The 26,038-nt window shown below is 41.4% G+C and overlaps 1 long non-coding RNA gene across 7 annotated transcripts in view; it reads left to right on the top strand.

Annotated features, from left to right (window-relative positions):
• Positions 1 to 14,407: 14,407 nt before the first annotated feature.
• Positions 14,408 to 26,038, top strand: part of LOC110346378 (uncharacterized) — a 90,506-nt gene continuing 78,875 nt past the window's right edge. For 2 of the 7 annotated variants that reach the window (XR_015446765.1, XR_015446763.1), the window contains exon 1: positions 14,408 to 18,187. This is a non-coding gene — a long non-coding RNA (uncharacterized LOC110346378). The remainder of the gene's footprint in view (positions 18,188 to 26,038) is intronic. The other 5 variants (XR_015446764.1, XR_015446767.1, XR_015446762.1 and 2 more) reach the window with 5 other exon arrangements.

Genomic DNA, 26,038 nt, shown 5'->3' with positions numbered 1-26,038 from the left:
AATTCCATGTAAATGACCTTAAGACATTTCCAGGGTGAATATGGGTCTAACTCATCTCTTTTGCCTTTCCTCTTGGGATATTTGGAAGCAGCAGTCTCCATTTTTGGTGGAATTTGCTGACGTACACTGTTCACACATCTCTAACTACATGTGAAGTCTGCCAAAACCCCGTATGTTGCAGGAACTCTGGCAGGAGGGGTAGATTCTTAGAGAATTTGAGCAACCCAGCCAGGGATTTTGAATAAGGCCAGCAAAATACACTTCCAAAGGCATGGGCCGCCTGAGAAGATATGGTGTGCCATGCGCGGGGCAACTATGGCTGTAGGAACTAGGGAAAATAGGGGGGGGGGTGGAATTAGTGCTGGACCTACTTGGAATCAGGGAAAAGCAAGGCAAGGGTGTAGAGTGACTCATCTATACTTTTAAAAAGAAACAGCAGAAAGCTATTGAGTGTTTTAGGCTGAACCATAGATCGTCATCTTAGTATCCTAGCTTTCCTTCCACTTCTCAGAAGTTTCTATTAATAGGGTCTAAGAAAGCCCAACCCATTGGATATTGAATAATAAAAAGAGACAGTGATGTTGTATTAGAATTAACAGTTAACTGAGAATCTGGGCATGGACCATTTTCCAGAAAAAACACATTGCTATGAAGGAAATGAAAATTGTTCCTACTTTTTTGTTTCCTTCTCAAACAGAACAGCAACTGCTATTATTTAGATTTAAATGTCTCTCCAAAGCCTCATGTGGTCATATGCTAGGCTTTTGAGTGGTGTTTGGATTACAGGTCTATAGCTGACTTGCTGTTAGGAGGTGGGGTCTGGTGAGAGTAGGTAATTGCGGGCATAACCTGGAGGGATTTATCCCCTCCCCAGCTCCTCTCTTGACTTTCCACTTCCTGTCCCCCATGCTGTGAGCAGCTCTCTTCCACCAGACCTCTGTGCCATGCTGTCCTGCCTTGAGTCAGTTGACCATGGACTGAAAGTTGAGCCAAAATAAACTTCCCCTTTTGATTGAAATTGTCAAGTATTTTGCTCCAGCAACAAGAAAAGTGATGGAGAAAACAAGAACAACATCAAACACAGAGGGCTTTGAAACAGTGAGCTGTGAGAGGAAAGTTCACCATTCAGAAATGCAAGACTGGAGGAGAGACACTGAGAGCTTGTTGGAGGGGAATTATGCACTTTCATAGTTTGAGAAGGAAGTAGGAGAAAGGAAATGAAACCATCAAAGTATGAAGCAAGGGACATAGATACTTCACAAAATCTAGGAGCAAAACCAAGGAACAGGGCCTGGAAATAACAGAAAAAAGAAAAAAATTAAACAGCATAACAAAATCAAGGATAGTAGTAAAATTAGAAGACGGTATTAGCTTCCCTGTTGTTGGGATGCAACACCCAACAGCCACAACTTAAAAAAGGAGTGGTCTAATTTGGGTCAATGTTTCAAGGGATTCAGTCCATGGTCAGCTGGTTCTAAAGCAGGAACGTCATAGCAGAAGAGAGTGGAGGAGCAAAGACATTCAGTTCATAGAGACCAGGAAGCAGAGCAAGGGAACAGTGCCAGAGAGGAAGAGGGACAGGGGTCAGATATGGTACCCAAGGCCATGCCTCCATGATCCACATAGACACACCCAGAATTGAGCCCTACCGACCCACCACATAGCTCCTAAACCAACCCAGTTGACACAATGAAGCTTACCTGTCACAGAGAGCTGACACACACATAACTAGTCACCAAAGATACAGGAAAGAATACTAGAATACAACCGATATTTAATATCATAATGGAAAAATAATCTGTTTCCTGCAACAAAAAAGACTTGAAAGTATGTACCGAAAATTTCCACTATGTCAAGGGAAAATGATATAATACAGTCAACTTTGAGACAAACACCAATGAAATTAGAAGTTTTATTTATTTTTTATTTTTTTAAAGTTGACAGTTTTAAAGAGAAAGAAAGAACCCTTTTGGAAGCCAGGAAAAACACCATAATCAGAGTGGGGGAAAAAGAGTTAGCCCCACCTCTCCATCCCTCAAAATCTTCAAAGCCCAAGGTTGTTGAATCACCCTACAAGCACCACAGGCAGTGGAATCTTCCCTGGATTCTGAGCAGACATGGACCGCCATCCATGCTCTCGGCTCTCTTAAATCCCAGATCTGGAGTCTCTGGTCTGAGTTAAGCAAACTCAGTCCCTGACCCCATAAGCCCCAGCCCACACTTGACTCAGGCCCGAAGATGGGTTCTAGATTTGGATTCCAGCATGGGGATAGAAATGTGGAAAACAAGTGACTTTTATTTCTTCAGAAGGCTTTTATCTTGGTTGAAAGAGATGAAGAGGATGAGTCTCATGCTTTAGGAAGCCTTTTTCAGCATTCATCTTGGGGTTCTAAAATTCTGACATTCTGGCATCAGTGTTAAAGAGTTTATTTAGGGTTAACTCATGGCTGCTGCTTAATTTAAACCAAGTTACATTTCATTTACAGTTTTATGAGGATGACATTTCATGGTGTAATTTAATGTAACAAAATGTCATATTTGATCAATAAAGTTTCAGAAATAATGTTGATATCTGTACTAGCCAGCTTTCTTATCACTAAAACACATTATTAGACATTCACAACTTAAAGAAGGAGAGATTCATTTGGTTCATGTTTCCCATGGGCTCAGTCCATAGCCACCTGGTTCCAAAGCAGAAACATCATGGTGGAAGGGCCTGGTGGAAGAAAGCTGCTCAGCTCATGGTGGCCTGGAAGCATAGAAGAAGGGAGGAGCCAGGGACAGGAACGCACCCTTCCAGGTCATACCCAGTGACCTCCTCCAACCAGGCCCAGCTCCTACAGCACAGTCAGCCCTGAACTCACCCATGATGGGGCCACTGGTGAGCACAGGGCCCCCTGATCTTTCCAAAAGCCCCACTTCTGAATATATGAGACCTCAAGGGGACATTTTAGATCTAAACCATAACAATATGTTCTCTAGAATATGTTTTCCTAGAAAAACCTAAAAATATTCTAATATGTAAGAAATTGAGTTGGGAGAAATCAGTTTTTGCTGGTCCACTTTGGAAGCACATCGGTCAGAACCTTTCATGAGTAAATTAGTTCAATATGCATGGAGAAATAATTCTCTGACTTGGGGTTTCTTTATGTGCAATTATAATAATTCCATAGGTTCAAATTCTTCTTTTCTGCAACTAAAACAATAAAATAGAACATATGTAAGCTTTTAAACAGGAATCTCTTGGAAAAGAAAACAAGGCACCAAGTCAATTTTGTGCTTTCTTTTTCAGTGTTTTGGATTGTAAACTAAGAGCATCTTCCAAAATCACACCAGCTGGAGCCTTGGGTGGTTGATAAGTGGAGGCCAATGGGTGCTGTGTTCCTGAAGCTGTTGGGTGAGCTCTAGCCCTTCTGACTTGTGTTCCCCATTCCAGCTCACCTCAAAGTCTGGCTCCACTATGGAGTATGTGTCAGGAACGAACCAGCAGACTACAGAGGAATGAGTGGTCTGATGTTTTCCTGGAATCAAGTATTCATGGCTTTCACTTTCTTCCCACAACCTGACTCAGTCTATTGAGGCTTCCTTCAATGAAATTCCCAAATTGAAGTGATTTTGGAGGCTGGAAATTTATTTCTTATGGTTCCTGAGGCTGGAAAGTGAGACCACTGTGCCCACATGGACAGTTTCTGGTGAGGACTTCTTCCTTGTTGCAGATGGCCAAAAGAAGGCAAAAGATCTCTCTGAGCTATCTTTCATAAAGGCATTAGTCCCTGTCATGAGGTCCCTACCCTCATGATCTGATGGTGTCCCATTGGCCCACCTCCTGAAACCATCACCAATGGGATTAGATGTCACATGTAAATTTGGGGTGGACTCAACCAATTCTTTCCCACAATGCATTTGGATAGTGTTATGGCTTGTGCCTAGCTGTCCCCCCAAAGCCTCATTAATCATAGGTGGGGCCTTTTCAAAGGTGGCTAGATCTAGAGTGTGTGACGCAGAGATTAAGGGTGTATGATGCTGGGATAAAGGATGGGATGCTAGGATTAAGGGTGTGGATGCTGCCCACCCTAAGGGCCAGCAGCCCTGGTAAGATAAAAGGGACAGAAAGAACTGTGGTACTGGCTTGTCACTGGTAGCTTGGTTGTTTGGTGTCTTCTGCCTGTCCTGCTTTGGCATGGTCTTTTTTTTCTTCTGCGATCCCCCTCTGCCATGTCACTGTACCCTGGAGCCAGCCAACTATAGACTGAAACCTCTACAAACTGTGAGCTAAATCAACCTGTCTTTCCTTAACTTTGGGTGTCGGGTATTTTATCTCAGCAATGAAAAAAGTAACTAATACAGAAGGTCCTAGAAGTGTCTGAAGAGAGCCCTCCCTTGCAGCGCTAAGGGTTCAATATGTATGTGAGTCATAGAAAGAATCCCAGGCATAAGGTGGGGTTCTCAGGGCTTGGAGACCAGCAGGAGGTGATGACAGTTAGGATGCAGGGGACTGAGGCTGCTGGGTTTGAACACACTGGTCTGTGACAGAGACTCCTCTATCAGTCCTCCCTGTCCCCAAACGCAGGAGGAAGATGTAAGTGTGGCAGGACAAAGTGCCCAGGTCCCCATATGAGGGGCTTTCTGATTCTCATTGGTTCAGGGGCCCAACATCTCCTCTGCAGTCATCAGCACAGCCATCAGGCCAATCGCTTTATCCTGAAGTTGCTCATGAGTGTCACCTAGCATCCCCAGCAGACACCACCCAGCAGCCTCTCTCCAACACCCTCCTGGCGGTTCAGGAACAAGTGAATCACACTTCTGCTTTGTCCCTGGCACGGCCCCCAGCACTGGAGATGCAGCAAGAAAGAGGACAGAAGTCCCTGCTGCTTCCAGCGTATGTCCTCATCGCAGGAGGTGTTTGAGATAAACAAATAAACAGCATGTCTGTGATGTGTCAGAGACTGATAAGTGCTGAGGATTAAAATAACAGACATGAGGAGAGACAGCAATGGGATGCCACTGAGTAGCTCAGCTGAGCAAGGTGTCTTTGATGATGCAGTGTTTGAGAATTAACCTGCAGGAGCCAGGGAGCTGTGCAGGTGGAAGCAGGGGAGGAGCACATGATTCACAAGCCTTGAGCCTGCAGCTGCTGGGAAGGCTGAAGAGCACTGGGAGTCTAGGGCAGGTGGGACACTGATCTGGAGCCTGCTGGCCCCACAGCTCCCGCTGAAAAGGTAACTTGTAAGCAAGAATTGTGTGTAAAAAGTAAGTGATAGTGCACAAGAATTAAGCATTATGTTAATAAAATATATACTTTAATGATAAAATTAACAAAATAATACCTAGAGGACATGTGAAGTGTTCTAAGTTATCACAAAATTGATTCAAGCAAACAGAGGAAACTTAAAGAGAATAATAGAGATGGAATAAACTAGCAAAGACTTAGAAACAGGCTGGATCAGTTACTCAGTGGTTTGCCCTCAGACCCAAAGGTACCACCTCAGTCTGAGGTGTGCTCAGAGAATACAGTGAATGTTTATACTTAATAATGAATTAGTAAAAAGACACATGGCCATGGATCACCCTCAAAATCCTCCTGTTCACTTCACCCACACTCCTCCCATCATCCTTGCCACTTTCTGCAGCAGCTCTGGAGTCCTCTTTCCTTACTTAGGGTCTTTACCAGCTGTAATCAAAAATAGTGAGTGCTGCTGCCCAGCACCATCCAGCAGAAAAGCCGCTTGTAAAAACATTGTAAGACCGAGGGCCTTACCAAATGCTCTGAGGAGCTGACTGCAGCGAAGAACACCCAGGAAGGAACACACCGGACAAGTTGGAAAGTAAAACAGACCTTTATTAGTCTGGCCAGACGGCACTCCCAAAGCAAAGTAGCTTAGAGAGGCAACTGGCTCAGAGTCCGAGGCTGTTTTTATAGGGGGTCTCAGGGGAAGTTGGCAAGCAGAAATACAAAAGCAGAGGAGAGAGATAAAACAGACCTTTTACGATTATCCTTAAGATAACATATTCAGATATGGAGTTGGGCAAGCATGACAGACCACTACGCACACAACAGACCTTCCTGGCACAACAACAAGCACATCCATGGAACTCGATGTCTACCTGGTGATCCGTAACAGAAGCAGAAAGTTGGGGCCCTATTACAAAGATGGAGTAACTGTTGTTCAGTCTTACAACATGATGCTGGATGCTGTGTCCTCATCCACCTTAGTCACAGGATCTGGCACTGTGTGACCTGTGTCTCTTCCTTCAAGTCACAATGACCATGAAAAGGAGACGTTTTGAATCCATTCAGGACATTGAGGCAGCCAGGACAGCACAGCTAAAGACCCTCAGGAAAGAGGACTCCAGAGCTGCTGCAGGAAGTGGAGAGGATGATGGGATGAGTGTGTTCAAAGCCAGCGGGAGGATTTTGAACAGGATTTGTAGTCATGTGTCTTTTACTGTATAAATGGTAAGCTAAGCATTTTCTATTTTTCCATTGTGCCTCCCAAGTTGTGACAAGTGGGCCAGGGATTTAGCTCAGCCGATCCGCCACTTGCCTCGAAAGCACAAGGACCTGAGTTTGATCCCTGGTACCAAAAAAACAAAAACAAAAACAAAAACCAAGTTGTGACAAGCAGTGAGAACAATGCTAAAACTTCTCAGCAGAGGGCGCTACAGGGGGCGGCAAGCCAGAGAGGCTCCCGGCCATTTCCCCAGGGGGTGGAGGGCTCAGCCCTGGGACTATGCCCCTCTGTGGCCTCCCAGCCTTGGCAGCTCTTGCTTGCTCTGCTCCACGACCTCACGAGCTTGAGTGCAGCCCCTACGCAGTTTCCTGTGGCCTGGGACTCCAGGAGCAAAGCGGATGACCCCTGCAAGGCCCCTTCCTCTAGAAGTAGCCTTCTGGGCGGGGCTGGATCCCGCTGCCCTGGACTCTCACTAGCCACCATAGCCGCTGCTGCGATGCTTCCTGCTTCTCCTTGCACTGGGAGAGCGACTCCTGCTTCTCAGCGACCATATCTGGCACCGCCTGGCTAAGCCAGTGAACTTCCCACCACCCAGGGGCGAAGCCGCACCTTCTGCAACACAGTGGGCCTTTCCAACTTTTCCCTTTCTTGGGCGCCCTCCCTTATCTTGAAATACCAAAGAATTTCCTGTGTCTCAGTTCAACTACTCCTTTATCATACTTAGCGATAGCATCCTTTAACTTGGCTGGGATTTCAGTTTAATGCAAGCTCTTTCTGTTGTTGCGTTTAATGAAATCAGCATAAAAGCACCCCAAAACACTATTCTATGGGTTTTTACTTATTTTGAAACAGAATATTCTTACTGTAAATATTGATGTAAAAATATTCAATAAAAATAATAGCAATGGTGGAGCTGGGGATATGCCTCAGTGTAGACAGCTTGCCTAGAATGCAGGAGGCTCTGGGTTCAATCCCTAGCTTTGCCAAAAGGAAAAACAGAAAGAAAGGAAGGAAGGAAGGAAGAAAAAAAGAAAGAAAGAAAGAAAGAAAGAAAGAAAAGGGTGAAGGGAGGGAAGGAGGGAGAGAGGCAGGAATATCATGGGTCAGTGTGATAATCTGTTTATCAGCAGCTCTCCTCCCCATGCTGCTGTGAAGGTATTTTGTAGAGGTGATTAGATCCACAGGGCCTGCTTCAGCAAGTGAAAAGCCTGAAGGGGAGAACTGGGAGACTCTGGAGAGCAGGAAATTCTGCCTAGAGTGCTGGCTGTCCCTCCGGTGACCTGCTCATCTGCAGCCCTCAGAACTGCGTAGGACAATTCCTTGCAGTGTGTCTCTTGACATTTATCTGCTTCTGGCTCCAGTTTGCTAATGGAATCTGGCTGATAAGGTGCACACACATCTGTAATCCCAGCACTCTGGGAGGCTGAGGCAGGAGAATCGAAAATTTAACCCCAGTCCAGGCAATTTAACAAGACCCTGTTTCAAAATAAAAGAATAAAAATTATTTTAAAAAATGGCGGAGATGTAACTTAATAAGAAAGTCCTGAACTCAATTTCTAGTACCAAAAGTAAAAGAAAAAAGAAGAAAAGGTGAACTTCCTTCTAGGTGTGCAGAAAAGATGTTATAATAGTGGGAAATTGATGGGCAAACTGGATAGCCGCCAGTTCCTAGGTCAAAATAAATGATTAGTGGATTTAAAGGTCAGTAGAAATATAATGGAAAGAAAATACATGCAATGAGGGGTAGGAAAGTCTTTCTGAGTAGGCTAAAGGCCAAAAGGCATCAAGGAAAAGAATGTGAGACATTTGACCACGCTTTCTGAAAGGCCACAACTCACAGAATGAAGTTGAATGCCAACTGCAATGCTTGCAAGAGAACAGCCTGCTTTCCTTCTATGTAGAGAACGAACTCAAGCCCAAAAGGTCATTAGGTAACTCCTTGGAAAATAGTGCCTGTGATTGGTCCCCGGATGTTCCCCGCCCTGGGAAACAGGCACCATGGCATGTGCACTTAAGGTGCTGTTAAGCACTAAGCAAAATATTGAAGCAAAACTTAAACCCTTTTTCGTTTATTCTTGCCCATTTCTGAGGAAATCTTCAAGGATCTCCATGCCAGTCCCCCCCTCAATCATCTCTTTCTGAAAGCTCTGTGTAGAAGCCCGCTGCTGTGTTTCACATCAATGGATGTAAGGCAGGGAACAGGACATGGACGTTTCCTGGCCCATTTCCCATTTCCCATCCGGTCCTTGGAGTAACTAGGATTGAACTTTCCAGACTTTCTCTTGCAAAGCCATTTTGTAAATCCTTTGGCCCACTTCTCTTATGGAACCTCCGAGCTGGGTTACGGTTTTGGGTGGTAGAAGGTGCTGGGAGTTCTGAGTGTCCTTAGGGCACTTGGACAATACAGAGAAAGGAGGACTATGGACCTTGAAGTGGGCTGGATGGTGTACCGAGAAAAGCTAAGTTGATTTTGCCAATACAATTTTATTGAAACTTCCTCCCATCCACTTTCTTGCATGCCACCCATGACTACTTAACGATGACAGAATTGAGTACTTATGGCAGAGTTCATATGGCAAACAAAATATTTGCTGCCTGACCTTTATAGAGAAAGTTCCCCAACTCTTACCCTAGGCCATAATAAACATTCTTTAAATTTTTAGGGAAAACAAATAATTTGAATGGATTCTGCCCATAAAATTACCCCATCAACTGCTTGTGTGGTATGAGACAACGTCTCGTCTCTACAGCCCAGAAAGAAGAAAATGACTTACACTTTCCATAGAACATGTAAGAGGGAAACTACATTGTGATTAGGGTGGATTTTCAGGTTTTAGAAAAGCTTAGCTTTGTTTGAAAGAAAGAATTATTTGTGGAGGAAGGGAAGGCAGGCAGCCAAGGAAAAAGAGATTCCTCTTTTTAAACAAAGAGTTTCAGAGTGAAACCTGAGTCAGTCTGAGAATTCCTGTGTCCTCTTCAGGCCTACAGGAAAGGCCTCAAGGAAAGACAGGGAGCAGCTCAGGCCTGAGAGGGGCCTCGATTGTACCAGGGGCCCCACTGCTCAGCAGATGGGGGCCTCGAGCTGTGAGGAGCCTTTGCCTGTGTTTCTGAAGCTCCCTTTTTACATTAGATGAGAGATTTAAAGAGCTGGGCCTGATGTCACATGCCTGTCATCCCAGGAATCTAGGAGGCTAAGGCTAGAGGATTGCAAGTTCAAACCTGGCCCAGTCAACTTAGCAAGATTCTGTCTCACAACAAAAAATAGAAAAGCAGAAAGGGTTTAGATCAATGTAAAGGCCCTTGGTTTAATTCCCAGGTAGAAAGAGAGAGAGAGAGAGAGAGAGAGAGAGAGAGAGAGAGAGAGAGAGAGAGAGAGAGAGAGGAGGAGGAGGAGAAGAGAGGAGAGAGAGGAGAGAGGAGAGATTGATTTAAGTAGTTACTAAACCATTACATGGATTAGACAAATCCAGGGGTCTCTCTAGAACCATAGGCCCTAACATATCCCCTTAGGGTTTCTGCTTTTGTAAGTCTCCAATGCGAACTGAGAATATGGCTTCTGAATATGGCTATGGTTAAGAAGTCTGATTGTCATTGACTCATGGGCTAAACCGGAGCCTCCAAATTAGACTCTGTGACATTCCTCCCAGTGCAGGGAGTCTGGATTGGGGTCTCCAGCTGGCTTCCTATGTACTGGGTGGCTGCCACCCAACCCTGCCCTATTATCTGGTGTCTAGTTGGAAATGTGTCTAAACACACACACACACACACACACACACACACACAGAAACCACCAGGCTTCCGCTTTTCTGATCTCTCGGCTTCCGTATCTATGGGAGAGGTGACACTTTCTAAACTACCCTGACCTCTCAGGAGCCACTGACCCTGGACTCATCCCAGCGCTGTGGTTCACAGACGTCATGAGCTTCCTCCTGTGTGGGGATCTGCAGTCGCAGTGACACAGGACCTGAGACAGAGCCAGAGGTGACAGTGGGAGCTGCCAGTTTCCTGCGCACCTGTGCTAGAAATTTCCAGAAGCATACCAGACCCTTCTAAACCCGCCAGCAGAGCAAGCTTTCCACTGAGACTCCAAGATAGGCGTTTTTGTTTTGATTTTTTGTATGTTCACTTCTTGATGATTTAAGAAAGTGAGAGGTTTCTAATCAAATCAAGGGTATGATATCCAGGGGCCTGAAAAAGCCCAGAAAATCCATCATTCTTCTCCATTCGCTTGTAGGAGTTTGGCAGCTGCCTTCTCTCCCAATGGGATTAACTCACGTTTCATTGAGCAGATTGTCATGCATTTTGGTAAGCAGAGGTTAGAGACACCCAGGATTTCGGGGAACAGGGTAGGAATCGGGATCCACGGGGAAAAGAGGCTGGAACACCAGATGTGGGTGGCACTGTCGAACCTGCGAGGGAGATCGGGATGCCGGGAAGAGAGTCCGTATGTGACCCCCTTGCTCTCTGTCTCTCTAAAGACACAAGCTGCAACTGCGCTGAATGAGTCAATTTGGGTGTAATAGCAAAATGATTCCATAAATTAAATCCGTGCCAAAATGTTGTCTGAATGTACAAGGTGTGATTGAAATATACAGTGACTGCTTAAATTTTTTAAACGTATTACAGTAAAAGACACGTTGCCATGAATCCCCCTCGAAATACTTTCCCTTGGTTCAAGCACATTTATGTCATCATTCTTGCCACTTTCTGTACCAATTCTGGAATCCTCTTTCCTGAGGGACTTTATGAAATGTGACCCCTGCTGAGCACCATCAAAGGGAAAGGCAGCTCGTAAAAACACGATGCTCTGTCCTCACCCACCTTAGTCACCTGATCTGGCACCGTGTGACTTCTGACTCTTCCCCAAAGTCAGAACAACTGTGACAGGGAGATGTGATGAATCCATCCGGGACAGTGCAGCTAAAGACCCTCAGGAAAGGACTTCCAGAGGAGCTGCTGCAGAATGGGGCAGAATAGTGGGATGAGGGCATTTGAATCAAGGAGGATGATTTTGGAGGAGACTCTTAGCAATGTCTCTTTTACTATAATAAACTTTTTTAAAGATTTTAAATATTCATTTAAAAGAATTCTTGTATTGGTACATTTTAGGTGTACAACACATTTACATTTATCATTGGGTGCTTGTACCAGTACATGATGTATCTTGGTTCTTCATATTTTTGAAACTTTCCTCATATGCTCAGAAACCAACGTAGCCCACTTTTCCTGGTACCTCAGCAGATTTTACTACCGACCATTACAGTGCTCTGTTAGCTCTGCCGTTTCCCAGGGTGCCCCTTTGGGGAAAAGCAATGCAGTTACACTCTGACACTCTCTGACTAAGAGTCAACACTGAGAGCACCACCCCCCAGCAGAGGAGCTTGCTTCCCTGCTTAGCTTTCTCACCTGTGACCCAGGCAGTCACAGCACAGCGGGATAGGAAATGGGACATTCGCTCTGTTCAGTGACCTAGACTGGGATCTGCAGGCAGAAGTGCAATGCGTGTTTCCTGCCCTCAGCTCTTCCTGGGTTAGTGGAGACACAGAGATGTTGACATAAGTTAAATTCATTGTTGTAAGTACTCTGCTTCTCAGGGTTGTTTTCCTTAGGCTGAGAAAGGGAGCCACCATCCTTTCGTGTCTTCCCCTCACTCAGATCCCGCAGTGGAGCCCACCCACTCTGCTCTTCCGCAGCTCTGTATACACACAAGACTTTCTCTGCTGGGGACGTAATGGAAGCAAAGCACACCTGCTCCCCACATTTTCTCTCTAGTGTTGGTATGTGCCCCTAAGATGTATATTAAAATCAGAGGAGCCCCGAGAGGCAGCTTGTCTGCCCCTCTCATCTTGTAAATAAAGTCAGAGACTTTCCCACAGAAGGGGTGATTTTACTCAGGCAGTCAGTGTCAGAACTTGAGCTGGGATTTGGGGTCCCCCACCCCGGCTGTGCCGCTCTTTACATATTGAGAGGTAGAGTAGTAAATGCAAAGATCACACATGGAAAGACACGAGCCCAAGTCCGAATCTCGGCTCCTCTGGTGTTTGCCTTCATGAGGCTTAAAACTTCAGAATTTCACCATCTTTTTGTCTTTATCACATAAATAAAGATATTAGTTATTTGCTTATAGAGTAGCTTTTAGGATTAGACAAAGCACTATGAGAGAAAGCACCTGGCTGGAGGCAGGTGCCTGCTGAGCATTGGTCTCTTCCCCCTTGCAGTAGAGCTTGTGTATTTATTGATGCTAAGAATTAGGAAAGAGACCAGAATGAACATAGCCTACTTCTGATGGTGCACTTGGCCTAGCGCCGGAGCTCAGAGGTATACACAGGTGAGTGCCTGCAGGCTTCGACCCCGACCGGCTCCTGAGCATTAAAGCAAGAGAGCAGTGAGAGCTTTCTTTTCTGGGAACACAAACTCATCAGTGAGGACGCTGAGGGAAGCAGAAGGTGAGTAGTGAAGCCCACAGGTGGCCCGGAGCCTTTGCAGTGACCAGAGTCAGAGTCAAGCTGCTTTCCTCCGGGCTGTCCCCACCTCAGGCTCGCAGGACGGCAGCCAAGTCAAACAGCACTGTGCACACTGTGAGCGGCTGTTGCTTCAGGCTCTCTCCGGGACGGCTCCATCGGGATCTGCAGGTCAGATGCTCACCCCTGTCATCAGGAGGCCCTGCACCTGTATGGCTATAATGTGCCTGCTGAGCAACCAACCACTTTGGTCTCAAAAAAGCTCCTGGGTTTGCATTTCTTTAGAGCATAGAACACTCTCTGAGTGCATGTTGTCAGGACCTCGCCAAACCTAAACATTTGTTTTGGCACCAGGCCATCCAAACACAAGGACTTGGTGTTGTCTGTGGCTGACAGGCGTAGAAGAGTCCCAAAAGCCGAAATTCAGTGAGATCATAAATACTGCTAGGTAGACAGTTGAAGGTGAAGATTAAAATCAGAGGGGAATTGCTTAAATCCAAGAAGTCAGAAAAAAGCAAACTGATTTCCCAGCATCCTAGGATTTGCACTGTACCTTAGTATCAGCTTTCTTTTATTGTGTGGCAGCTGTGGGCCAGTTGCTTGTGTATTTTCCTCCTAAATTCTGACAACGACTGATTCATGTTCTTCTCATGTTCATTTTACTGGTGCACACTCCGAGGCTCATATGGAGTAGGTGACCTAGCGAAAGATCACAGAGTGGACGTGCAAAGTGAGAATTCAAATCAAGGATGGTTTAATTTTTTAAAAAGCTCAAGTTGCCTTTACTATACTATGCTAGGAAACCACGGTAAGTAGGGAAGAAATTAAATACTTTCATGAGATAAGAGGCTTAACAAAAATTAACTGACCAGTGGATTTGTCCTTTGGAAGTCTACAAGCAAGGCACAAGTTCACTGAGACTATGCTTTGTCCAAAGGGGATTGCTCACCAGGATACCCCTTCTTGGTGCCTTCTCCTTACTGTTACTTCTGCAGGCAATACCCTTCTGGCTTCTTACTGTTGAATTCCTCACTGCCATTCATTGTCCTACATTCAAGAAAGGTTAGTGAACTCTCCAGATTCACATAAAGAACAAAATACTTGGTTTTATAAGTACGAGTTGAAATGAAGTTTTGCGTGTTCTGCCTCTAAAGATTCTTATTCTTTAGGGCTGGAAATATCACTTTTATTAAGCATTTAGAGGTCTCTGATACAGAAGAGACATAGCCGTGGGGAGCAGGCCAAGATTTATGCATTTTCTCTCTTCACAAACTTTACAGATCTTACCAGTGTTGTACTGGTAAATGAGGTTTAGTTTCACTTCTTTCAGCTCCATGTGAGGATTTTCTTCTTGTCAATTTTTGTGTGTGTGTGTGTAAATATTTTGATATATTTTCCTTTTTAAATTTTTTTCCTTTTAATAACTTTTATATATAAATCATACATATGTATGTGCTACCATACTGGTATACATTGTATAAAGTTTAAATCAGATGAAACATATCTATCTCCTCAGACATTCATCATTTCTTTATAATGAAAATATTCAAAATTCTAGAGAAAGCTTTTGGGAATAGGCTATGCATAATTGGTACCCACAGACACTATTTTGTAATAGCATACCTGAACCGTTTCTTATTTTTTATTTATTCTAGTGTCAGACTTAGTTGGGCCTTAACAAATGTTTATTGGCCTAACTTACTACCATGCTTTTCATATTGGGTAATGCTACCATGTTTTTCATTAAACAGAGCAATATTTCAGGAATGACTGATTTCATGCCCTTCCTCCTTGTATCAGGCAAACTTGGGAAAGGATGGGTGAGGGAATAGACATTGGAGAGATGGTAATGCAGGCATGTGGGAAGGAAGTGTCAGGGGGGTGCTGGACCCAAAATGGGGTCCAAGAAATCAACTTATCCCTTGGGAGTTGAATAAGGCAATGACAGAACAGCTGTGGTATTCTGAAAGAAACTGGGACAGGCTGCATGGTGGAGGTCTCAGGCTTTTCTTTCACTGCCATCTGACTTTTGAAGCTAGGTTTTCTATTCTGAATGGCTCAGGAACCAGTCCACATAGAGAAGGGAGACTGAACTGCCACGTTTCCTAAGTGCCCCTTCGAATCATAACTGGATGAAATGCAATGAGTTAGGTCTCTTGAATGTTTATCCATCAATAGTTCAGCATAAATTAATATGCCTACAATAAGACAAACCATGTTTCCCCCCCAGTCTGCAGCCTCTTGAAATTTATATGCATGCAAATTTCCTAAATTCAAAGTCCATAGGGAAATCAAGGGCTCAACTGAGTAAGATTTGGAAGACTAACACATTCCGGGTCTTGGAATCCAGTGGTCTTTGGAAAGGTGAACCTAAGTCACTAAAGCAGCCTCCTGCACTCTCATCCTCTTTACCTGTAGACCGAATCTATGGACCGTGATTTTTGTGCTTGTTGTATTCACCCACTCAGGGTTAGTCTTCTGTCATCCTGCCCCCCCCCATTTCCTTCCTGGGAAACCTTCTCCTCTTTGCTGAAACAGCTAGTTGACTCCCTTTGGTGTCCTTCTGCTCACTCTCATCTTTATTCTGAAATGACTCTTCACTTATAAACTTAGAGGACAATTTGAATCCTATTTCTATTCCATAAGAAAATTCCACAAAAAGGGGTTGAATGAGGATATTCTTAAGAATTCATTTGTATTCAGGGAACCAAGACATGCATGACCACTGCTGGGTGGACCAAGAGCATAACTTATTTAGCTAATGCCATCATCACCACACTCCATGTTTCTTAAGCGTTTAACAAAATGGCCATATTTTTGGTGAGCAATTTTGACCATCTCACTGGACAATAGCAATCTCTGTGCAAGAGCTGGGAAACACTGATTTGGACACGTGGGTATTTACAGGTCTTAATATTTACCTTCAGATTCACCCAGATATGCAGGGTGATGCCACAGCTCAATAAATCCTTAATCTTCTACTCATTAAATAAAAGCAAACAAACAGAACTCAGCACCTGTTATGTGCCAGGCATTCTGACAAGTGTGGAGAAATGTGACCTTTGTTCTTAAAGAACTCACAGTTTACTAGGAGCAGCCAAAGTGAAAATGGACAATATGATGAATCCAGGAAATTTCTCCAAAAGGGCTGTTCATAAGGGACCGGGAGAGGGCATCCTGAGCACAGACAAGCCGGCTTTCTGACCTTAACTAGGTATTTAACTAATGCATTCCTTCATTCAGTTCATTCACTCACATAATAAAAGGTCACACACCCTTACTACATCCCAGATGTCATCACCAGTGATTCTATAAGGCAGCCATGAGATCTCATCTTTCCCACCTTTGCAATAACTGAGACTCAAAGAAGTCAGCTACTGCATGAGGATTTATTGACTGAAGGCACAGGGAAGCTAGCTCAAATGAGTTTAAAAACTATGGCTATTTATAGTCTCATATACCTACTTCAGAGCTGGAGAAACTTTAGGGTTGCTTGATCGTGTTTTCAGCAATTATTAATAAGGCTTAGTCCACCCAGATCTGCTCTGGTGCCCATGTTGTTACTAACATTGCTCCTGTTTGCATAAAGGTGCCAGCAAAAGGCCTGGCTCTGCCCACTTGTTCACATGCATGGGAGGGGGGAAAGAAAAGAGAGATATTTTAGCTTTCCTAAAAGGGAAGTAACCTCCAGTAACCTCTTCCTCACAATTCATGACCTGAAGTTTGTCCTATGCCCATTATGAATCTGTGCAAAGGAGATGGAGTTACTCCTAGATTAAGGATTCCCCTAATTTAATCCTAGCACAGTTCTCCAACTTGTCCTGTGTCAGAGAAACACCAGAAGGGATGGAAGAGACCATCACAGTGCCCTCCCTAAAGTGGGAAGAAATCACCCTGTCTCAGAGGCACTGTGAGTTCAAACTTGGGAAGTCGCTCTGGTCACATCTAAAGGAAAAAAGAAATAGCTCAGACATGGGAAGAGAAGGTACAGTTTCAGAATCTGGAAAAAAAGAAACAATGTGGCAGAAAATGAGGAATGAGAATTTGAAGACGTCTGTGTGTGCACCTGGAGAACTGAAGTGAGTTCAGAGAAGCCTCATCTCAGATAATCACAGCTTTCAGGGTGAGGAATTAGGGAAGGAAGAGCAAGCTAAGCCCCAAACAAATAAGGAGACGAGATAAAAGTAGACTGCACATGAATGAAACAGGCAATAGAAATAGTATTGAAGTAGTATTGGGAGACTGTAGAATAGTGGTAGAGATAACAGAATAATAGTAGAGAAAGCAAATGAACATAAAAGCTGACTAGTAGAAAAGGTCAACAAAATTAACAAAATTTAAGCTAAACTAACTAAAAATTAGACAGGAAACTTGAATTACTAAATTAGAAAGGAAAGAAATGACTACCACTAAACTCACAAAACTAAACTATGTTCTGAGAATACAACAGACAGCTCTATGGTATCAGCTCACATGAAACACACAGATTCCTAGGAAGGTGAAAACAACCCAAACTCAAGCTGAAACAGAGCATCTGAAGAAATAAAACACAAATACATCGAATTGTAAAACAAGCTAACAAAACTTTCCCCCCATAAAAGTCCAGGCCCAGATAATTCTACTGGTGACTTGTGCCAGATAAACAAACCCTTCACAAACTCTTCCAAAAATACAGGAAAGGAAGGAACACTCAGGATATTATGTGAGACCAGACTTATCCTGTTAAGAAAACTGAAGAAAGATATCACAAGAAAAGAAAAATGAGGTCTAACACAGTTTATAACTACAGAGGCAAAAATGTTCAATAAAATATGAGTTTAGAAATAAACTCAAACATATACCACCATGTACACTTTATTCCAAGAATGCAAAGTTTGTTGAACATTCAAAAATCAATTAGTGGACTGAGGCTGGAGAAAAATGCCAGAGCGGTGAGTGTCAGCAACTCAGCTTCTCCAGGACAAAGAGCCAAGAGTCTGGAAAGCAAAGTCCAGAGTGGAACCAATGTGAGTGGAGGGCACACAGGAACCATGAGGGAACTGACAGAGAAGAAGAAGGAAATAGCACTCAGTTCTACAGAAGAAACAGCTCTCCGGAGACCAGGTGGTGTGGCAGAGTGGCTGTGTAGCTGCCCTGGCAAGGAGGCAAGAAAACAACTTTATTGCCCACCTTGAGATGGAGACCTGACCTGGACTGGGAGAATACTATGCAGGTGGAGGGAGCAATAAGAATACAAGACATTGTTTCCTGAGTGGCCATCAGAGTCAACAGTTGGTGAGTGAGCAACACACTCATTTGCAGCACACAGTTGGGTGGATAGGCTGTGGGTGGGTGGGTTCACCAATTTATTCAAAAGGCTCAGAGCTGGAACTCTGGGAGCAGAACAGCCCCAGGGTTGCTGTACTGCCAGCGTCCCAGAGTGGAAGGAGGGAAGGGCCAGCCAGTCACAGTGGACGGCTGGCAGTAGGACAGCAGGCTGGGGTGAATTCTGCTGAGAGGTAGGGCTAGGACCACCCTGGCTGTGTTCTGGCAGACCCCCAAAACCAGTCTTAACCCCAGCTACAAAGGACTGGAAACATTCCCCTGCTCTGCAACCAGCAGCGCAAGCAGACAAGCAGTCTTAGCCAGTGGCAGGACAAGGGCATCAGCCCCTGTACTACACCAGCATTTGAGGGCAGTCAGTGGTATGGAACAAAGGAGGCTGTGCCAGGTCCAGGAGGGGTGACCTGTATACTGGACTCAGAGCAGCCTTAGGCTGGCTGCATCTGAGGGTGCCATGGTAACTGGGAGAGGGGGAAAGAGAAAATTACAGTGAGGGGAGGTGGGTGGGCTGCCCTAGGGACATCCAGAAAGCTGCTGGCTGAAGACTGGTCCCAGCCCCCACACCTGGAGACCAAGATCACCCCTGTACCCAGCACCAAGCCTTCTGCAGACTTGGCAGGTTTACACGGGACATTTTTGAGCTCTGACTCAGACACCACCACAGAACTGTGGACACCAGAGGAATTTTATTATTTTTCTTTGCTTGTTTGTTTGTTTGATTCATTTTCCTTTTTCTATCTGGTTGGGGATTTTAAAATATTTTTTAAATTTTTAAAAATTAAAAAAAAGTTTAGATTGTTTAGGTTTTTTACCTTTATTTTCATTTTGTCCTAATTGCCTTCTTTCTCTCTTTGGTCAACTATCTCTCTTGATTTTATGATATTTTCATGTGAGTGAACATTGTCTCTCGTTGTTCTGGTTTGATTCAATATTCTTTTGCTTTCTCCTTATTCTTTCTCTCCTGACCACTTCTCCAGTTTCCCAAAGTTTGAGTGATCATCCTTTGCCCTCCAGCCTTGCTTCTACTACATTTCTATTCATTTATTTCTCTGTTTTGTTTCCTATCCCTTTTAAATCTGCCCCCCTCCTGGGTAAAAATCACTCTATTAAGGGGAAACTCATTGCAGAAAAGTTCCTGGTTTATGTTGGATTTTGTCATAAAAGCTTGCTGATATGGTTAAAGATACCAAATTAATAGTTATCACACTTTGTCAGTAGCTAGGCTGTACTGGGTGCTATTGTTATTACTAATTGCACTACTTTAGCCAGGATGTCATACCTGTTGTGTTCAGTTGTTCGCCCTTGTATGACAACACTGTGATTGTCTGGGGTCATAACCATCATCATAATCCAGTACCAAAGGACTGGGTGCTGAGCCAAATAGGTAGCAACTTCTCATCCTTAATAAATTGGAAAGGTAGGCTCTTGGGATAGACACAAAGACCAAGAACTGCCTCCACCTAGAAGACATCTCTGAAGAATAAACATTTCTTAGGGAAGCCTTGATACTAGTGATAAAGCTATCTACTATAAGAAAGCTACAAGCAACAATAAAAAAGCAAAATAAAATAAAAAGATAGAACATGACAAGATGCATAAGCAAAATGCAACCCCAGACCTCCAGTCCACCCAGAATAAGTCCAGGACACAATGAGATAGAGGAAATTGGAAGCCCCCCACATGAACTGTCTAAAATCATAGCAGCAGAAATTTAAAAAAAACCCAGATAGATGAGACTACAGAGAAAATAATCTCTCAGGTAAAAAAAAAAATGATAATCAAAATGAGGGACATATTCAGTGAATCTAGAGTAGATATATTAAAAAAAATAGAACAGGTTAGGAAAACATTGGAAACCATAAATGTCCAACATACGAAAGAAGTGGAATCCATGAAACATATTCACATACATATTCAGGAGATTAAAAATTCCATTGAAAGCAACTGATTGAATGAAGACGAGGACATAACATCAGATATAGAAGACCAAATTGCAGTTAGTGGCCATGGAAAGAAAGATACCTTAAAAATATCAAAGGTCAATGAAAAATCAGTCCAACAGTTTCAAGGTGATGTAAAGAAGAACGACATAAAATTGATTGGAGTCAATGAGAAAGCTGGAAACAGCACTAACACCTTAAAAAAGAAAAACCTGTTCATGGAAGTAATGGCAGAAAACTTCCCAAACATGGAAAAAGAATTTGACAAACAGAAAACAGATACAAACAGATTTCCAGGAGATTAAAAACTCCATTGAAAGCTTGTGCAGCAGAATGAGCCAATGTGAGGACAGAATTTCAGATATAGAAGATAAGATTGCTATTAGTGACCAGGAAAAGAAAAATTGCTTTAAAATTATAAGGGACCATGAGAAATCAATGCAGCAGTTGGTAGACAATGCAAAGAAAAATAACATAAGACTGATCAGAGTCAATGAAGAAACAGGAGAGAGTGCAGATGACATAAAAAACTGTTCACAGAAGTGATGGCAGAAGACTTCCCAAGCAGGGGAAAAGAACTTGACATACAGACAAGTGAGGCATATAGGACTTCAATTAGCCTTAATCAAAAAAAAATCTACACATAGGCATATAATTGTTAAGATTCCAGAAACCCAACAGAAGAACAAAATTCTACAAGCAGAGAAAAGAAACAAATCACATACAAAGGAAAGCCTATCAGAATCATAGCACGCTTCTCAACGCAAATCCTCAAGGTTAGAAGAGCTTGGAGTGATGTATTTCAAGCCCTAAAGGAAAACAGCCTCCAACCCAGATTGATGTACCCTGCAAAACTATCTTTCAAAATTGATGGAGAAATAAGATACTTTTATGACGAAGACCACCTTAGGAACTTCATGAATACAAAACAAGCACTCCAAAAAATTTTAGACAATATCCTAGGAAAAGACAGTGAGGATCACAACCCCAGGAAGCCCAGCAGAATTAATCCGTTGGGCTTGCCAAGAAATTAAATGCAAAGGAGAAGAATCCAACAAAAAGAATAAGTCATGACAATGATAAGTCAATACGTATCTGTACTGGCTATTTATCATCTTCTTATGTCTACTTTTTAATTGGGTTGTCTGTTAATGAGCTGTAAGAGTTCTATATATATTCTGGTCTTAGGTTATATGTATTATAAATATGGTCTGTTTAAGGACTACTTTTCATTTTCTTAATGATGTCTTTCAAAATTCTAAATTTTGATGGAATCTCATTTATCAATTTCTTTCTTTTGTACATCATGTTTTTTGTATCCTAGGAAATTCTTGCCTACCCTAAATTCATGAACATTTTCCCTTATAATTTCTTCTTAAACTTTTATAGTTTTAGTCTTTCATATTTAGATTCATAGATCCTTTCAATTTATTTTTATGTATGGAAATAAAGGGTTGAGTTTAATTTTTTACATACAGATACCAGATGTTCTAGTACTGTTTGGTGAAAATACTATCTTTTCCTCTGCTCTTGAATTGAGTTTATGTTCTATAAAATCTTAATGTTAAATAATCTTTCAAAATTTAGTGGACCATATATGTGTGATTCTATTTCTAGATTCTCTGTTTTATTCCGTCCATCTCTATGTCTTTCCTTATGCCAACACTGCCTTGATTACTGTAGCTTTAGAGCAAGTCTTAAAATTAGGTAATAAATGTCTTCCAACACAGTTTTCTTTCTCTTTTTTTTTAGGTCCTTTGTACTCCTACATAGGACCTTTTAAATTCAAATTTAAAATTTTAAATCCTACATCCTTTTAAATTTCAATATCCAATTCTTCATTTATAGAAAGTATACATAGACCTGAATTTTTATATATACCTTGTGTTTTCTAATCCTGCTAAATTCAAATACAAGTTCTAGGGGCTCCTAGAGATTTCTTAGTATTTTCTCTGTAGATGATAATTTCATCTACATATAAAGATTTTACTCCTACCTTCCCAATCCTATGCTAATTATTTCTTTTTATTGCCAGACTATTTTGGTTTGGGTCTATGTTTCAACTTTTAATGGACAGGGGAAGAGTAGGCATATCTGCCATTGTTCCCCACCTTAGGGAGAAAGCATTGTATCTTCTCCATTCATATAAGGCATTTTTGCTGGAAGTATGGAGTACATGGCTTATCTGTTGAGAAGGTTCTGTTCTACTTCTAGACTCCTGATAGCTTTTACCATGAACAGCTGTAGAATTTAGTCCAATACTTTTTCTGCAACTACTGACCAGATCATATGGCTTTTTTCTTTCCTCTGTTAAAATGTTACTTATAGGGGTGGATCTTCCAATGTGAACCAACACTACAATCCCTATAATAAAACCACTTTCTACATACTGACTTCTATCTGACTTCTAATAGTTTTTTTTGTTAAACAAATTTTTATCTATGTTCATACTTTTTTCTTGTATTATCTTTATCCAGTTTTAATATTAACACAATGCTAATTTCCTAAAATTAGGGGAGAGGTATTCCTTCTTTCTTCTGCTTTAAATGTTTGATATAATTTATCAGTTAAAATGTATATAAGCCTGTTGTTGTCATATAGGTAGGTTTTCAAGCTAGGAATATACTTTCTTTAATAGGTGCTATTAAAATTTTATATTTCCTCCAGAGTCAGTTTAATTAATTTGTCTTCCAAGGTATTTCTTAGAAGTTGTGAAATTTATTTCAAGAAAGATTTTTGTAGTATGTTTCTATATCCTTTTAAACTCTATAAAACCTGTGGTAATGTTCTCTAAATTTTGATATTGTAATTTTAAAAATGTATAATCGATATTGTGTAATAGGAAGAAAAGTTCTAAAGGAGTAGGGAAAGTGGGAGGGGTAGGGGAAAGGAAAGAAGGGAAAAGAAAAAATATGAGAAAAGAAAAAAATGGAAACAAAGTTTTTGCAAATAGAGAAGGGTGGAGGGGGTTAAGGGAGGGCAGGGGAAGGAGGAAAAAATAAGAACCAAGAAACATCTTGTAAAGGTACAAGATCCCAATAATGAATGTAATTATTTTATACCTAAAATGTACCAATAAACTTAATGGAAAAAAATTATCATCTGGGTTAAAAAAAAAAAGAAAGAAAGAAGATCCAACAGTATGCTGCCTACAAGAACCACATTTAACTCAGAAAGAAATTCATGGATTGAAAATTGAAGGATGGAAACAATACTCCATGGAACAGGAACCCAGAAAAAAGCAGGGGTAACTATTCTAATTGCAGACAATGTGAAATTCAGGCCAAAGAACTGCAATTCTTTGTCAAAAGACAAAGAATGTCACTACATATTTGTTAAAGGAAAACTCCAAGAAGAAGAGATAACATTCATAAATATACATGCACTAAATACCGGTTCACTCAACAATATAAAACAAATATTAGATATGAAAAATCTGATAAGCACTAACACAATTGTAATGGATGACCTTAATACTCCACTATCACAAACAGACAGATCAACTAGATAAATAATCAACAAAGAAATATCAGATCTGAACAAAACTTGGGAACAAATGGACTTAGTAGATTTTTACAGTGTTCCACTCCATAACATCAGAATGCACATTCTTCTCAGTTGCATATAGGATGTTCTTCAAGATAGACCACATACAACCTATAGAACATGCTCAAGCAAATGCAAAGAAATTGAAATTATCCCATGCATATTTACTGACCATAGTGCAATGAAATTAGAAATTAACAGCACAATCCCCCCAAAACTCTATAAACACATGAAAATTAAATAACACTCTCCTGAATGACCAGTGGGTCACAGATGAAATTAAAGAAGAAATTAAACAATATGTACAATTAAATGATAATGCTGATACAACATACTACAATATATAGGATGCAATGAAAGCACCTCTAAGAGTGAAATTTACAGTAGTGAATTCTCACATCAGGAAAATAGAATGAGCTCAAATAAACAACCCAATGTTGAACCTCAAATGTCTAGGAAAAAGAAGAACAAGTCAAGCCCAAAGCTCATACAATGGAGGAGATAATAAAGATCAGGGCAGAAATTAATGCAATTGAGACTAAGAAAAAAATACAAAGAATCAATGAATTGAAGAGTTGGTTCTTTAAAAGATTAAATAAAACCTTTAACCAACCTTATCAAAAAAAAAAAAAAAGAAAGGAAAGAAAAGACTCAGATCCATGCAATTAGAAATGAAAAGGGTAAAATCACAATGGGTCCCGTGGAAATCCAGAAGATAGTCAATACAACTTTAAGAACCTGTATTCTAATAAGATGGAAAACACAGAAGAAATGAACAGATTCTTAGATACATATGAATTACCAAAGCTAACTCAAGAAGATAAAAAAATTCTAAATAACCAAACATCAGTCAATGAAATTGAAAATGTGATTAAAAACTTACCAACAAAAAAGCCCAGGTCTTGAGGGTTTCACGGCTGAATTATACAAGAAATGTAGAGAATATTTAATGCCACTACTCTTCAGATACTTTAATGAAATAGAAAGGAATGCAATACTCCCAAAATCATTCCTGGAAGCAAGTATTACCTTGATACCAATACCAGAGAAGGACTCAACCAAAAATCAAACAAACAAACAACAACAACAACAAAAAACAAAAACTACAGGCCAATCTCCTTAATGAACATAGATGCAAAAATCCTCAATAAGATACTGGGAAATAAAATGAAGCAAATCATCAAAAAGATTATACGTCATGACCAAGTAGGATTCATTCCAGGGATGCAGGGATGGTTCAACATACACAAATCAATAAATGTAATACACCATATTAACAGAGCCAACGACAAAAAAATCACACAATCATCTCAATGGATGCAGAAAAAGCATTTGACAAAGACCAACACCAATTCATAACAAAAAATAAAAAACCCTACAGAAAATTGGAATAGAAGGTCTTTATCTCAATCTGATAAAAGCCATCTATGTCAAACCAACAGCCAACCTCATACTAAATTATCAAAATCTAAAATCTTTCATTCTAAAATCAGGAACAAAACAAGAATGTCCACTCTCACGACTCCTATTCAGTAAAGTTCTGGAAACATTAGTCAGGGCAGTTAGACAAGAGAAAGAAGTAAAAGGAATAAAGATAGGAAAGGAAGAAATTAAATTATCATTATTTGCAGATGACATGATACTCTACATAGATGACTCCAAAAACTCCAAGAAAAGACTTCTTGATCTAATAACCAAATTCATTTGTGCAGTTGGACACAAAGTCAACACTCAAAAGTCAATAGCATTATGGTACACAGATAATAAACTTGCTGAGAGAGAAAATAGGGAAAAACTTTCACAACAGCATAGAAAAAAATAAGACACTTAGGAATTAATCTAACAAAGGAAGTAAAAAGATCTTTACATTGACAATTACAGTACTCTGAAAAAGTAGATCAAAGAGGATATCAGAACATGGAAAGATACACCTTGCTCTTGGGTAGGAAGAACCAACATAGTGAAAATGGCCATACTCTCAAAATTGTTATACAGATTTAGTGCAATCCCAATCAAAATACCATTAGCAGACCTCACAGAACTTCAGAAAATATTCCTAAAATTCATTTGGAACCAGAAGAGACTTAGAATAGCAAAAGCAATTCTGGGCAATAAAGGCAATACAGCAGGCATCACAATCCCTGACTTGAAATTATACTACAGAGCTACTGTGATATAAACAGCATGGTACTGACAAAAAACATACCCAAGGATCAATGGAATAGATAAGAAGATGCAGAAAGAACTGCAAACATGAACTGACACTTCTCAGATGAAGAAATACAAATGGCAAATAAATGTAAAAAGAAAGGTTCAA

Source organism: Heterocephalus glaber, unplaced genomic scaffold (assembly GCF_053883595.1).
Source record: "Heterocephalus glaber isolate CG9 unplaced genomic scaffold, H.glaber_assembly_v1.0 deba00001724, whole genome shotgun sequence".
Lineage (NCBI taxonomy): Eukaryota > Metazoa > Chordata > Mammalia > Rodentia > Bathyergidae > Heterocephalus > Heterocephalus glaber.
The sequence above is the reverse complement of the archived record's forward strand: the minus strand, read 5'-3'. Positions and strand labels throughout refer to the sequence as shown.